The following is a 16084-nucleotide window of genomic DNA, read 5'->3' as shown; positions in this document are numbered from 1 at the left end:
CGTTCCCTGCTGATGTGGGCAGGCTTTTTCTACATGGAAACAGATGGAGTGTAAGCAGGATGCATGGAGCTGCATGGAATGTTTGTGTGGTGACCGGAGCCAGAGATGGGATGAGGATGCGAGTTTGAGATAATATCAGCCTGATGGAGATGTGAGGGTGTGTGTGAGAGTTAGTGGTGTTGTTCCTTGAGGTGTGAGATCCCTGTGGATGTGTGAGTTGAAAATGATGAGGAGAGTGAGTTACCCTGGTGCAACAGATGAGACCATTCATCCTGTAGCGGCACTAGGTGGCTGTCCTCTTTTGCAGGGCATTGGCGCTGACAACTGCTGCCAGTGCCTCCCATGCTGGATTGGTGATGCTGTTGCTCCTCCTGCAGCCATAGCAGGGGTAGAGGACACCATGGCAGGCTTCCAAGGTGTCCTCAAAGCCCTCGAGGGATGCATCACTAAACCTGGGGGCTGCAGTCTTCTTGCCTTTTGGAGCCATGTCTTCCGCGCAGCAGTCATGGACTTGAAGCACTGAGATGTGTGCACACGGCTGTACTTTAAATGTGGTGCCCAGCATGATGAAGCGGCGAGGTGGTGGCATGGCAGGCAAATGAGAGCCCACCCGCAAGTGAAACGGCATGGGAATGCGAGGGATTTGGGATTATACGGTGTGATATGGCACCACTGGAGCCGATGGGTCAACTGTGATTTTACACGCCCACTACCGCACTTAGTGAAAATCTGTGACGATTCCATCCTCTATTAAATTGGACAAATTAGATCAGTGCTAGTTTTTGGGGTGCTGCAAGTACCCTTAGAGTTCCAAAATGGCACCTGCGGCATGCACACACACTTGTGGCGTGAATTGTGGGAGGCACAATATTGATGATGGTGTTAGTTAATGCTGACCAGAGGTATTCAGAGCAGGCAGACCATGATGTCAATCAGCACGCAACATCGATTTAATATCAACAGTGCTATTTTGCAGCTCAACACTCCATCCAATGTCTTCTCTTAGCCTTACACTGCTGAACGTGAACTCAGCAGCAGAAAGAAAGCCCCATCAGCAATATTTAAATTGGTCTTCAACTATTTAGTTGCTGGTTGATTTCTCCTGGCTGTTGCTATAACTCTGCATATATTTGGTGGTTCAAGTTATATAAGTATACAGTGGGTGCTCTTGCAGCTGCTGAATGACTTTTGTTGACTTCAAGGCTTATCCACCAATTAGTTGCTCCCACACGTGGGTACACTATTAGGCATTCTGCTTGGAATACAAATGATTTGGAGATTGGACAGATGACATGCACAACAGGTCAAGCTGCTCGAAGAGGGAGGGGGGTTCCATCAGTCCAGGATGTTCAGAGGCTGATTCTCTTACCTGAACCTGGGCAATAGAGGAACACTGTGTGAGACATCTGAGCTTCAGAAAGGGCGTTGTCGCAGAATTCTGTTCCCTGCTGTAGGCATAATGTAACCTCAGATCAGGACAAGAACCACATCACCAGTGGTTGTGAAGGCTAATGTGTGAACTTATCTGGATCCTTCAAGGCTGGAGTTGAAGATATTTGGAACATCTTGCAGTTTGCCATCCAGCATTGTACAATGGTGGTCGCTGAAGCTGTCTATTCAGAGAGCTAACTACATTTCATTCTGTCTTGCCAAAGACAAGCATGTGGTGTCACTGAGATTGCAGGCTCCCCTGTGGCATTGACTGCATGCACACCACTTTGTGGGTGTTGTATGTCAACTGTGCCCTATCCAGAACTGAAATGAATTCCGCTTCAGCAATGTCCAGCTACTTAATGCCTGGTCAGGTCATCAATAATTCAGGCAGTGTTGTCTGAAGAGATTCCATGCCTGAAAAATAGAGTTACGTTGTCAAGATGGAATCTTGTTGTGGGAATCAAAAGTTGTCATCCCTTTGCAAGGAAGAGAACCACTCCTGTCAGAGCCTCACAGTGCGCATCTAGGCATATCGAAGATGAAAATGTTTGCGCAAGGCTTTGTCTGGTAGCCAGGCATATAAAGTGATATTGAAAGCATGGTCAAGTTCTGTCTCCATTGTCAGCAACAACAGAAGTTGCCTGTTTCAGCTCCACCGCATCTGTGGGAGCGGCCTGGTCGATCCTGGATTAGACCACATATTGCTTATGTAGGACCATTCTTACATACCATGTTTTTATTGATCGTAGATGTGCATTCTAAATGGATGGATACGTATGAAGTCAGATCACCGACATCGAGCACAACATTTGAAAAGCTCCGTCAATGTTTTGGTATACGTGTCCTACTGGAAGTCATAATTTAGGATAACAGTACTGTCTTCACTTGTGCAGAGTTTCGGAGGTTCATGAGTTTAAATGGAATCAGACATATTAAAACAACCCCATATCATCCCTCATCAAATGGTTTAGCTGAAAGAGCTGTGCAAACTTTCAAACCTGGAATGAAGAGGCTATCCAAAGATACTCTAGAAACTCGACTTTCCCGCTTTCTTCTCAATTATCCCATGACGCCTCATTCAACTACAGGTTCAACGCTGTCTGAGGTATTGATGAAATGCTGCCTACGTACAAGATTAAGTCTGGTGTTTCCAAACTTAGAGGGGAAGGTAGAGAAGAATCAGAGGAATCAAAAATTGGTTCACGATATTCATAGCAAAGCTTGAAGATTTACTGTGGAAGACACAATTTTCATGTGGAATTTTGAAAATGGACCTACTTGGATTCCTGGTATAATTGTCTCTGAAACTGGTCCCTTGTCCTTCCAGGTGGAAGTGGAAGACCAAATTGTTCGTAAACAAATGGATCATCTTAGGAATAGAGAGTCATTCCAACAACCAGCTATTCCGCCTGTGATTAACGTCAAACCATCAATCCCTGAGGTGACAGATTGATATAGAATAGATATGCCCAATGTCTCCGTAGAGTTGCCAAACACTGAACGGCCACTTCTTAATGATGTATTTGGTGTTGCAGTTCCTGGATCATGTCGATCCAGTGGAAGAATCTCAAGTGGTAGAGCTATGCTGCTCTAACTGAATAAGGAAACCCCCTCCGAGACTTAATCTTTAATCACCCGAGTTGTATTTGTGTTTGCGTTGTGGGATATTCAAATGTTCTCTGTAAATAGAAACTTTAAAAAAAACTAAAGGGGGAGGAAATGTAATAATTGAAGGGATAGCCTTTCCTACTGCCTATCAGGGGTCACGTGATTGTTCTTGGAGGCGCCGACCAATGAGCCCTATGTGCGGGTAATTTGCGGAGTGGGGCTTTCTTGTCGAGGGCCTGGTTCAAGCATGTGGCACCTGCAAAGCTCTCTGTAATAAAGTTATCTGTTTCAAGTCGAAATCTGTCCGGCACATCGTCATTACGCTAACACAAGAATGACGTAAACATTTATTGTTAAGAAATCACTGGAAACTGTAATATTCTTCATGGGTCTTCTTGAAAATGACATTAGGAATAAGGTGAAGTGAAAATTACAAATTAATCCATAGCACGAGCAGGTCTTCATTACACTCAATATGATCATTACATGCTATAATCAACACTAAAATAAAGACTCTGTTATGCATGAATGCAGTTATAAACAAGTTTTATCCATCCTGGCCTACTTTTATTCAGGTAGAACGTAATAGATTATTGGGAGTGAATAGCAGGCTATTTATTTGGAGAGGTGAGGTGATGTTTACTGTGAGAAACTCAATCAACTAAACATGACACCTTCAATTAATGAACCATGTGTTCTATTTAATGACTTTCTTTAAGTAACAATGTGCACTAACCAGTTGAAATGCACTGTTTTGTGAATTAACCAGAAAAAGTTCTCTCTTCCTCTCTCTAGGGTTGCTGCCTGACCAGCTGAGTGTTTTCAGCATTTTCTGAACTTATTTCAGATTTCCAGCATGCACAGTAGATTGCTTTTGTAGTAATGTTGTCTGGTTTGAGCAGCTACCACCTAAATGTTGCAAAAGCCCTATGGAGCAGGATTGTGGTTCATAATTTGATCTAGATGACAACTATAACTGTACATAATCCTGTTACATAATACATGTTTTGATGTGTTTGTTTTTTCTTTTGTATATCTGGGTATGTTCTGTTGACCCCAAAAATTTGGTTAGCTGATGGCACTTGCATGCACTAAACCTAATTTATTTACTAGAAAACATTATGTATTTTTTTAAATAGCATCTCCATTACATGGACTAACAGCACAGATTGTTAGGTGAAAGAATCACTAATTCAAATATCATGACTCACAGGCAAGTACAATAACTTAATTATCTTTCAGTTGTGATGCAAAACTAAAGTGGAATTAAGGGTTTTGTATATATTGGGATGGGATTCATTGGCTGTAAAGAGACATGGGAAATAAAGAGCAAAAATATGAGAGATTTACTCCACTATAAAACATGGTGCATGATTTGCATCTTCATGCAAGACATTAGAAATCGTGAACCTGAGTGTTTTTACCCATTTCATTCTCTCCTCCTTATCTAAAAGTAGTGACTCATGCTGGGACAGGATTTTGAGGTTGGTGTGCGGGCGCACGTGAACTGCGGGCCTAGGAGTGACCAGGGAACGGTCCACCACCCGCGACCGGCTCCCCACTGCGATTTCACGCTGCTGGCCAATTAACGGCCAGACAGCACGAAGCACACGCTGAAACGCTCAGCGCTGCCAGGGTGGTGGGGGTGGGGGGGGTGGGGGTGCGGGAGGAGGGTGGGCACTGAAGTAAGCGTGGGCGCGCGGAATGAAAGCTTGCTGAAGGCAGAGAGCTGCTTCAGGGAGCTGGAGAACTTAAAACCAAGAAATAAAGATTTTGAGATCCGGAAAAAAAATGTCCATGCATCAGAATCAGTCACCTGTCCTACATATGATGAACGTTCTTTCCATACGTTTTTATTTTTCTAATTTAATAATGGAAACCTCATTCCTCCCTTGGAGGTTTCATCAAAAATGCGAAGTCCGCCTGACAGATCTGCCTGTCCGCCAACTGTAAGGTTGGACGGAACACGAAAAATCGGGGACAATTGGGACTTTAATGGGCTTAATTGCCCTCTTAATTGTCGGCAGGCGCGCTTCCGACTTTTGCACACGTCTGTCGACTGAAATATCGTGCGGCCGCGAGATGATTCTGGGCGCTTGCCTGACATCATCACGCGTTATTTTATGCTCGAGCGGGTCCGGCATGCGCCTGCACTCCGACCTAAAAATTCTGCTCATAGTTTCAAAGATACTAGTAGCCTTTTAGGCCTTTGCCTCAACCATCATGAGCAGACAGTGAGGGATAATAGTCTACAACAAAAACAATAATACCGGAAAAACTCAGCAGGTCTGACAGCATCTGCGGAGAGGAACACAGTTAACGTTTCAAGTCCGTATGACTCTTCAACAGAACTAAGGAAAAATAGAAAAGAGGTGAAATATAAGCTGGTTTAAGAGGGGGGGTGGGACAGGTAGAGCTGGATGGAGGGCCAGTGTTAGGTGGAGATAACCAAAAGATGTCATAGACAAAAGGACAAAGAGGTGTTGACGGTGGTGATATTAGCTAAGAAATGTGCTAATGGGGACATTAAGGGTAGGAAGCAGGGCGAGCAAGGGACAGGTAGCCCTAGTGGGGGTGGGTGGGAGGAAGGGCTCAAAATAGGTTAAAAGGTAGAGATATAACAATGGATGGAAATACATTAAAAAATAATGGAAATAGGTGGGAAAAGAAAAATACATATAAATTATTGGAATAAGGGGGATTAGAAAGGGGTAGGGATGGAGGAGAGAGTTCATGATCTAAAGTTGTTGAACTCAATATTCAGTCCTGAAGGCTGTAAAGTGCCTAGTCGGAAGATGAGGTGCTGTTCCTCCAGTTTGCGTTGAGCTTTACTGGAACATTGCAGCAGGCCAAGGACGGACATGTGGGCATGAGACCAGGGTGGTGTGTTGAAATGGCAAGCGACAGGGAGGTCTGGGTCATGCTTGCGGACAGACCGAAGGTGTTCCGCAAAGCGGTCACCCAGTCTGCGTTTGGTCTCTCCAATGTAGAGGAAACCGCATTGGGAGCAGCGAATGCAGTAGACTAAATTGAGGGAAGTGCAAGTGAAATGCTGCTTCACTTGAAATGAGTGTTTGGGTCCTTGGACGGTGAGGAGGGGGTGGAAGTAAAGGGGCAGGTGTTGCACCTTCTGCGGTTGCATGGGAAGGTGCCGTGGGAGGACGTTGAGGTGTAGGCTAATGTATCATGAGGGAAGTTACTATAAAGTTCAAACATGTCCTTGAATGGTGCCAAAGAACCCTCATTCTCCAGCACAAGATACTGGACAACAGGGACAAGGCTCCAATGTTTTCCGAGTGCTTGAATGACCATTGGATTGCAGTTGCTGCTGTTCCAGTCTTTCCCTGGTGCCCTTTTAAACCATTTCTGATTTTAATGTCTTCAGCAGCATGCTAAGAAAAGGTGCCCATGACCTGGGTAATGCAGCAGTAAATCAGAAATTGTTTGATCCTTGTTAAGCCTCCTGCTTAGAAGCAGCATGTGGTTAAAAAAGCTGAATATCATCACCACTTCAAAAGCCATTGTCAGTGCAGCACTGATGATGATCCTTGGTTGCAAGAATTGTTTACAAGAATTGTCAGAATTCATTTATGGCTTCCTTAGTAAGGCACAGCCTCCCCACACATTGCTGTTCAATAAGATCAAAGTAGCCCTGTTATCAATGGTAAACATACAGCCAGAGCAGTGATCCTCATAATCCTCTTCTTTAACCTTTGACCTCTCTAAACCTTTTCTGCCGCTTGCCCTCCTGGTAATAAAACTTGCTAATAAATACATAATGTCAATCTTGACTGAAATGTTTGAGTCACTCTTTAAAATCTTCTGCTCTATGTTGGACTGTTGCCAACTCTTTCCAAGTACCACAATCACAGTGGACTCATTAATGCAATGCGGACTGGGGGGGAAAAAAAATGTATCTATACACATTTCCTTTAACCTGCAACTAACAATGCTTCACAAAACAAGAAAAAAAAAGTTAAAGCAGGCTCCATGCATTGAGGTATGATAAAGCAGTTTGGTCACATGAGAATTAAAAAAAAAACATTTCAATGTTATTGCATTATCATAAAATATCAGCACCGTCTTAATGTATGCATTAGCTCTAATCCATGTAGAAATCTTACCTGTTGATGATTCAGAATACAGAAATGCATGACTTGGGCAAATCAAATTCTTAACTGCCAATACTGGACAAAAAAATTCAACAACTAAAGGCATTGCACGGCGTTGTACGAGTTTACTTGCATACAAAGAGGTTAAATTGGTACTAACATGTGACTTGGGACCCAGTGTCAGCTGCACTATTCAGTGGCTATGAGATTGTTTTTGGTGGGATGGTGAGTGTGTGTTGCAGGGTTGGGGGAGTTTAGAAATTGGCTTTACTGTCACTATTTAAAAGCAACTAACAACTCTTAAAGGTGGACGTGCACTCTAGGTGCGAACAGCAGGGAAACTCTGCAAGTGGAGCAACGGCTGCAAGAAGTCCAGAATGTGCAGTTGCTATGATGCGGTAGATCTGGTTTTTAATGCTGGACCCTCCTCCTCCTTATTCTCCTCCCAACTCCTCCTGATCTTTCCTGTCTTCTTGGCCACTTCCCCTCGTTCTTTCGTCCCACAGGCTGAGCTAACCTTAACTCCCTGAATGAGGAGAAACTGTTTTGAAGTCGGACAAAAGCAGCCCAAACCAGCAAAAAAATTGTTAGAAGCAATCAGAAATCAAAAAAAGCAAAAAAAGATCAGATATGCTCAGAAACAAACAACAACCTAAAAGGACGGACAGTATCTAACCTGTGTTCAGTGGTAAGCCCTTTCCATAGCACTAATGAAGGGGTTTTGCTGCCCATTGGCGCCATAAGTTGCTGAGCAAGTCAGGTGCTGGGCAAACAAAATTCACAAAAGGGTCCTAAAACAAGCAAATATCCTTATTAAAATATTTTAATGAGCATTTCTAATACTTCTAGTATGCGCCCTGGGCTTCTACAGATACGCCTGGTTCAAATGGTGGGCAGCATACTTGCACTGAACATGTGCATTCTGCTTGATATGTTGGACATTAAGGCACAGGTTTTGCACCTGTAAACCGAATGCTGTGTGTCCGAATTTCTGAGCTAATATATCAGGGTGTAATTTTATAAAACTTCCATTTTGTCAAATATGCAATACCCATTCATTGACCAAAATTTGTGTAAGGAAGAAACAGTAGCTGTTGGAAGCCAATGTCACACTTGCCTTTCCTTGAATAGGACAACTGCAAGACACTCAGATTATTATGACACTCTCACATGATAATGGATTTACTGCACTGTTTGATGACACATTGGTTGGTACTTTACTGAACACTGACCAGAATATCATCAGCTTTACAGCACTAATGTTGCAACTATAATTTGTTGCATGGATTTGATGTGAAACAATAATGTTCATTTTCACGCAGTGGGTGAAGATAAACTTAACAGTACTTTCTATTTTCAAAATTACTAGCATTTCCCAAGCATCTTTGATGCCACATTGGCCATAGGAATTTAAAATTCATCCACTGTTGAGTAGTTGTGGGTAGTTGTTTAGAGAGAAGCAAGAGATTGCTTGCATGATACAATCAGTGGCGTTAAAACACCCTCCAGAGTATATTACTACTAACTACTAAATCTCTGTCTGCCAGCTTGGGAGCGACGTTGGGGGCCATTTTAATTCACTTCATTGTCTGTTCTGGACTAGCCTGGTCACTTCATTCATCTGTATCCCTTTCTGTGACAAGTCACTCTTGACATTGTCTTTCCAGAACTTCCTTGGTCTTCCTCAGCTTCTTATTCCACGTACCTCAGTAATGCAGATCCATGAAGAGTATCCTGTTTCCATTTTTGAAACATGCCCAACCCATCACAGTCAGCTGTGTCGGATCTTCTGTACGTGCGTTGTTTCATGGTCCGAGCCATGTGCTTATAATTATTTGTGTAACCTAGTTACTTCCAGTATTCCTCCAGCCAACTTTTCTCTGCTGCTAGTAACTATTTCATAGTACATCAAACTGATATATTAGATAAGACACCCCTTTATTTATTGAGTAACCCGTTTAATTTAGGCAGCTTATAACTATAAAACTATTTTAAAATAGCAGCCAAAGCATTTTATGAGTGTTAATCTTGTGCAACAATATTAGACACTGTTGTGTCTAGGTTTCTGGCATTTACAACAGAATGCCACACATGTTTAAAATAGTAAATTATAATATCCTACAACAAAAATGACTTTGTATTCATTCTGTATACATAGGCAACATATTCTACATCAAGGAAATGACTGAAGCAGAAATATCACAAATAAATTAAATGAAAAGAGGACAAAGAGACATTTCTTTTAAAATAAATCTATTTATCCAATAATGAATATTTGTGATTTGTGCTCAGCACTTGTCAAAAGTGCTTAGCACACACTGTACAATCTGTTCCTCACATTAATGTGATTTATGGTATAATTCTGTCAGTATGCCGAGTCCTGCTTTGCTAACAGTGGATGGCAGTGGTTCTGTGTGTCTCCATCTATCAAAGCAGCCCTGCTACCTGGATAGCTTATCTCTAATTACTCAGACCCATTCCTGAGCAGTCTCTCACAACCGGTCAAACACGCCTTCAGGTACACACTGCAGCTCCTAAGCATTCAGAGTCAGTCAAGTCATCATATTCGACCTTCAGTCCAGCAAAGGAATTCAACTGATCCTGCTCAGGGAGCTGCTTTATCAGGATCTGCAGAGTGAGAAAATTGATTCACTGTTATGTGGAGCAGGTATGCCTAAAGCTTGAAGACATCGGCGCAAGGATCCTAAAGCCTCTTTACTATGAAACCATTGAGATGCAAGTATTAATTGAGCATCCCATTGCAGCTCATGACAGCATAATTGGCTAGTTCTGGACACATTGGTACCCTAGATCCTGGGGTGATGGAAGGTGAGTGGGTAGGGCTGAGCCAGGGTTGGCAGGGCCCGCTGTATTGTTATGGGGCCAGGAGGAGAATTTCTGTTACTCTTGATTCCACAATTAGATAAACGAAATAAAGTTTCCCATTTTTCCTTAGTTCTGTTGAAGAGTCATACGGACTCGAAACGTTAACTGTGTTCCTCTTCACAGATGCTGTCAGACCTGCTGAGTTTTTCCAGGTATTTTTATTTTTGTTTTGGATTTCCAGCATCCGCAGTTTTTTTTGCTTTTTTTCCTTATCTTATCTTTGGCAGTTTCCCTTTGCAAACCTCCAATCAGGCTCCTGAAGAGCCAGAAGCCTAGCCGGAGCTTGTATAGTGGATAGTTTAGGTAGTTTTTGACGCATTAAGCATGCATTGGGCCTCTTATTATCGTGTACAAGGATTCTAATGTTTATTTGAGATGACCACCAGCAATATCTGAATATCATTTTCAGACTTCATTGAGGTGTCAGATGTAACCCCATGAATTTGGACTTTTCTTGTCACCATTTCATGCCGGAGAAGTGGATGAAATGAGGTCTGAATTCTCCCACTCTTACCTTCCTGGTTGACAGCAGCAAAGTGGAAGTCAATCCTGCTTTTCTACCAGTCAACAGTGTTCACAAATTAGCAATATTATAATAAAATAATGCTTTTTCTTAGGCCGCTTGTCTGTGACTCACTGAACCAACAGTGAGCTGCTTGATACGATGATTTTTAATGTGGAGACAATGGATCCTGCAATTTCTTTCCCTCTAAGTCTGGAGTTCAACCTGAGAAAAAAACACATGTGAAACATATTATTGTTGTGGTTTTGTGACTTGCATGTTATGAGTGCAAAAGTGTTAAGATGCATCGTGTTTTGACTCTTAATGAAGTATTTCATGCATAATATTGTTTATACTTGAATCTCGAGTATAAGATTGGTGAACAATAAAAACTGCTTAAGTTGGCACATTTTTAATGTTATAGTGCCTCCTTTAACAGAATCCTTAAAACAATGTTGAAATTAATGGAGCTGGTGAAAACTCTTGTTGTTGTGTTAAACATTTATGTACTTTTTGCATTTTGCATAATGTTCGATTTAAACATTCTGTCTAATTGAAAATTCACTGTTTTATGCAGCTCTTCCGGCTGGACTGCATGAATCATATAAGGAATATCACTTCAATAAGAAGAAGTACCTTCTGGCCCAATGTAACCTCAGGCAGTATGTACACACCTAGAGTTCTAGCAGGTCTCTCACCTTGTTAAGTTGGAGGAGGCTTTTCTTCATCATCTTTGTTTTACTGCAGAGGTAGTGACTGAGATGTCTCTACTACAGGCATACCTATAGACTTATAGACTAACAACAAAGCCTGAGGCAGCTTTTCCAATGGTAATGAAGTGTGTAGCAGAACTCAGCTTCTACGCAATAAGAATCTTCCATACCCAAGTCGAACAGATAAAGTATATGCATATGGCACTTTACAGCCTTCTAGGCTGAGTCCAATTATGAATTAATGAACAATTAAGTTCAATAATTTCAGATAACGTTTGCCTCCCCTTGTCTTAGGTTTGTTTTTGTTTTGGACGGCAGCTATCGGTGATAATCATGATTTTCTCCCAAACCATTACCTCTTGTGACCTTGGGGTTACCATTGACCAGAAACTTAACTGGACCAGCCACATAAATATGAGTAACTCATCTCCTGACCCCTCAAAACCTCTCTACAAGTTATAATTCAGGAGCGTGATGGAATACATCCCACTTATTTGCATGAGTGCAGCTCCAGTAATACTCAAGAAGATGGACACCATTCAGGGAAAAGCAGCCTGCTTGATCGGCAACCCCATTCACCACCTGTAACATTCCCTCCACCACTGGAGCACTCTAGCAAGTGTGTACAATCTACAAGTTGCAGTGCGTGACTCACTACGCCATTGCCAGCACCTTCCAAACCCGCAACCTCTACCACCTACAAACACAAGGGCAGCTGACACATGGGAGCATCACTATCTGCAAGTTCCCCTCTAAGCCACACGCCATCCGGAAGTAGAAATGTCTTACAACTTCTTCACCATTGCTGCGTCAAAATTTTGGAACTCCATCTTTAACAATGGATGTACTAAAACCACAAGACTGTAGCGGTTCAAGAAGGTGGCTCACCACCACTCCTCAAGGGCAATTGCTGGCCTTACCAATGGTGCCCACATCCCATGAAAGAATCAAAACAAACACAGATAGCAAAGTTCACATATTAAGAAAGTATTACACACATATACATAAACGACTCTACATCGCTCAAGCACAAATTGCACAAAAGCTTTGCACTTACCAGTACTGGCTCTGTAGCTTCAGATTAAGCATCATTTCAGTATTGAATTCTCTCTCAAAACTATTTTTCCCAAAATTAAATAAAAATCAGATGACAAAAGACAGGCATACTTGTGTGTCCTGGTGAAAGAGGGGTTCACATTGCAGGGTTGTAGGGGGTGGCAGTGTGTGTGTCAGCTCCACCTCTGACTTCTGAGCGGGTCAAATCGCTCCCACTCCCTCGGTTCTAGACCTTGGACTTATTTGGGGGTTGTGACAAGTGCAGCGGGCAACTGGTTTTGGTGGAAGAAAAACTGAGTTTATTGAAGTCACAAATGAACTTATAATATTAGGATTACAATGAGATTATACAGACTTACAAAGTACACTTAGTTAAGAATGGGGAACACACGGCATAACGAGGGAAAATCATGCTACTAATCCCCTTACCCTTGTCCCACCCCTAAAACCTAACTAAATTGAACTAGGAGAGGTCAGGGATCATGCTCACCAACCAGGGTTCCTTGACAGTTTGAAATCCAGCCAGGTCAGCCGGTTGCAGTTTTGGGGTACGCTCTTTGTGTCCTCTGGGGCCTGCCGTCCCCACGTGGTCCTGGTCTGTGGAATCTGCGAAAGTTCTTCAGTTGGGTGGAGGGCGTGGTTGTGGGTGGTCGATCGTCGTGGAGGCCTGCGGTTGCGGCCTTGTTGTCTTCGGTTGAGCCTGCCACCCCGTGCCCCGCGCCATGATGTTGCCTGCGGGCCTGCAAACCTCCAGGTCTCCTTCCTCCACTTGGCTCAGCTACCTCTCCCTGCTTAAACTCCTCACTGCCCAAAAACAAAAAATTTTCAAAGCTGCTCCCACTCAGATCTGCTGGCCCAGTTATACTGTTTTTTTTTTCAAATTTCTTATTTCAATCCAAATCAAGGTTAGTTCTTTGTCTGATTTTGGTGGGATTCTTCAGGTGATTGTTGTCTCGTTGTTTTTAATGGGCTCACATGATGTTTATTATTGTCTACCTGCCCCCGTAACTAGTCTTGAACTGAAAGCCATTGTGTATGTGGAGTATTGAAGGGTTCGCATAATTGCATTGATTGTGGATGCAAGATTTTGAAGGGCTTTAGTTTTGCGTTGATTGTTTTAAAGGGAAGAATGCGTATTTTGTCTCCTCTCGTTGTCTGGTTTCAGGTAAAAGTCCAAAAGCCATATCCTTGTTGATGATATGAAAAATGTGGGAATTTTGAGAACCCTTCAGGTTGCTAAAGGTAATTAATGACAGAACAATCTATGGCCGATAGGAAAACAGTTGTTGAGAATTGGTACATTTCAAAAATAAATTCTCAGACTTCTGCCAGAACAGGCTGTCCTATTCAGGAGGTGATGTGATAAATATTTTAAAATTGATGTTTCTACCCATGTATAAATGTATTATATTTCTTTTTCCACTGGAGCGGCCTGCCAAGCATCCACATTATATTGAGACAGTCATAACTGACTTGGTCTGGTTGTGTAGCCATAATGCCTGACACTCGCTTGAAGTGAATCTCCTTCGGGGAGCTTGAGTCTGGGTTGCATGGAAATGCAACAAGGACACTCCGAAGGCTTAACTTAGGAGTTTTGATGTTGACTTTGAGCCCTGGGAGAAGCTCACCCAGGATCGCTGCACCTGGCGCAACCAAATGAAGGACAGTGAGGCCTCCCTAAATCAAGAGGATATCAGAGGCAGAGAGAACAGTCAAGGAGAAGAAATCCCCAGCCAACAGCTCATCCAAAACTCAATCTTCTGTGGTAATCCTGCTCTATCACCAGCAGAACCTTCCAGGAGCTGCTGATCAGCCTCAGCCGTCACCTATGTACCCACCAGTACCCTAGACACCCAAGATGATGAACATGGTCATCTTTGCCTTGAATGGTGAGCAAGTGAGTGACATGCATCAGTAGTAACAGTAAACTCAAACTCACAACTAAGTAGTAGTTAGACCACACCTGGAATACTGTGAACAATTTTGGTCCCCTTATCTAAGGAAAGATATACCGGCATTGGAGGCAGCCAGAGAAGGTTCACTAGGTTGATCCCAGGTATGGAGGGATTTTCTTATGAGGAGAGGTTAAGTAGAGTTGGCCTGTACTCATTGGAGTTTAGAAGAATAAGATGCAACCTTATTGAAACATATACGATTCTTAGGGGGCTTGACAGGGTAGATGCTGAGAGGTTGCTTCCCATTGTGGGAGAGTCTAGGACCAGAAAGCATAATCTCAGAGTAAGGGGGCGTCCATTTAAACAGAGATGAGAAGGAATTTCTTCTCTCAGAGTGTAATCAATCTGTGGAATTCTTTACCGCAGAGGGCTGTAGAGGCTGGGTCGTTAAGTCTGTTCAAGGCTGAGATAGACAGATTTTTAATCAGTAAGGGAATCAAGGGTTATGGGAAAAAAGCAGGAAAGTGAAGTTGAGGATTATCAGATCAGCCATGATCTCATTGAATACCTGAGCAGACTCGATGGGCTAAATGGCCTACTTCTGCTCCTATGTCTTATGGTCTTATGGTTTAGTAAGCATAACCCTGCTCAATAAGATTCACAGACATTTAAAAAGACATATGCCACCTGCTCGATTGAAAAATATTAGTTGTTGGGTGAAGTTGACCGGTCTTTGTTCGGTATAGGGGTCAAAATGCTAACTACTCCACTCCCCACTCACCTCAAAATCAATAGTGAGCAATTCTCTTTGGAGGTGGAATTCTAAAACTAACATAAACGCCAATGGTATCAAGTTAAAAATCAAGTTAAGGGAAAGCAATGCAGGGCTGACATGGACAGCCTATGTTACCAATTCTTTCTCCATTTAAACTGCAGCACTCTGAGCTTTGCTAAACAGTGTGGCATCTTTGAAAAATGAAGTCCTAGCTTGTAAAAGTTATTTATCATCATGAAGTGGAGGAAGTATAATGTGCAGATATGCCAGAGGCTGATGGAATACTGGAAAGATGATAAATCATTGGTTACATACATAAACTACCAAAATGCACGTTTGTTGACCTTAATCCAATATAAGTATATGAACAGAATACAGCATCATAGATAATCCAGGCATTAGTTTGACAGACTAGTCACAGAAAGGTTGATACAATAAAGTAAATGAAAATTCAACTGTAGTGTAAAGTGACCACAAGGATAAGAAGATAGTAAAGGGGAAAAAAAAGCTCTGGAAAAGTACAATAACATAAAAGCTGACAGTATTGGCAGCAGGCAGAGATAAAACATGCTTCAGGCTGCAGGTTCCATGCGCTAGGCGCATGCACAAGAACAATGGGTGCACATGTATGGTCGCAACATGTTCCAGGCAGATGGTGTTTAAGCTGGTAATAATCTTCCAAGAATCCTTAGATTCTGGAAAGGTCCCAGGGGATTGGAGAACAGCCAATGTAACACCCTTATTCAAAAAGGGAGGGAGACAATAAACAGGTGACTATAGGCCAGTTAGCTTAACATCTGTCATTGGGAAAATGATAGAGTCTATTATAAAGGATGTAATAGCAGAGCATTTAGAAATGCATAATAAAATCAAGCAGAGTCAGCATGGCTTCATGAAGGGGAAATCATGCCTGACAAATTTATTAGAATCCTTTGAGGAGGTAACAAGCAGGATAGATAAAGGGTAACCAGTAGATATAAGACATTTGATTTCCAAAAGGCATTCGATAAGGTACCACACATAAGGCTACTTAATAAGATGAGGGCTCATGGTATTGGGGGTAGTATATTAGCATGGATAGAGGACTGGCTAACTAATAGAAG

The sequence above is a fragment of the Cetorhinus maximus genome, chromosome 1 (genome assembly GCF_964194155.1).
Source record: "Cetorhinus maximus chromosome 1, sCetMax3.hap1.1, whole genome shotgun sequence".
Taxonomy (NCBI): Eukaryota; Metazoa; Chordata; class Chondrichthyes; order Lamniformes; family Cetorhinidae; genus Cetorhinus; species Cetorhinus maximus.
The sequence above is the reverse complement of the archived record's forward strand: the minus strand, read 5'-3'. Positions refer to the sequence as shown.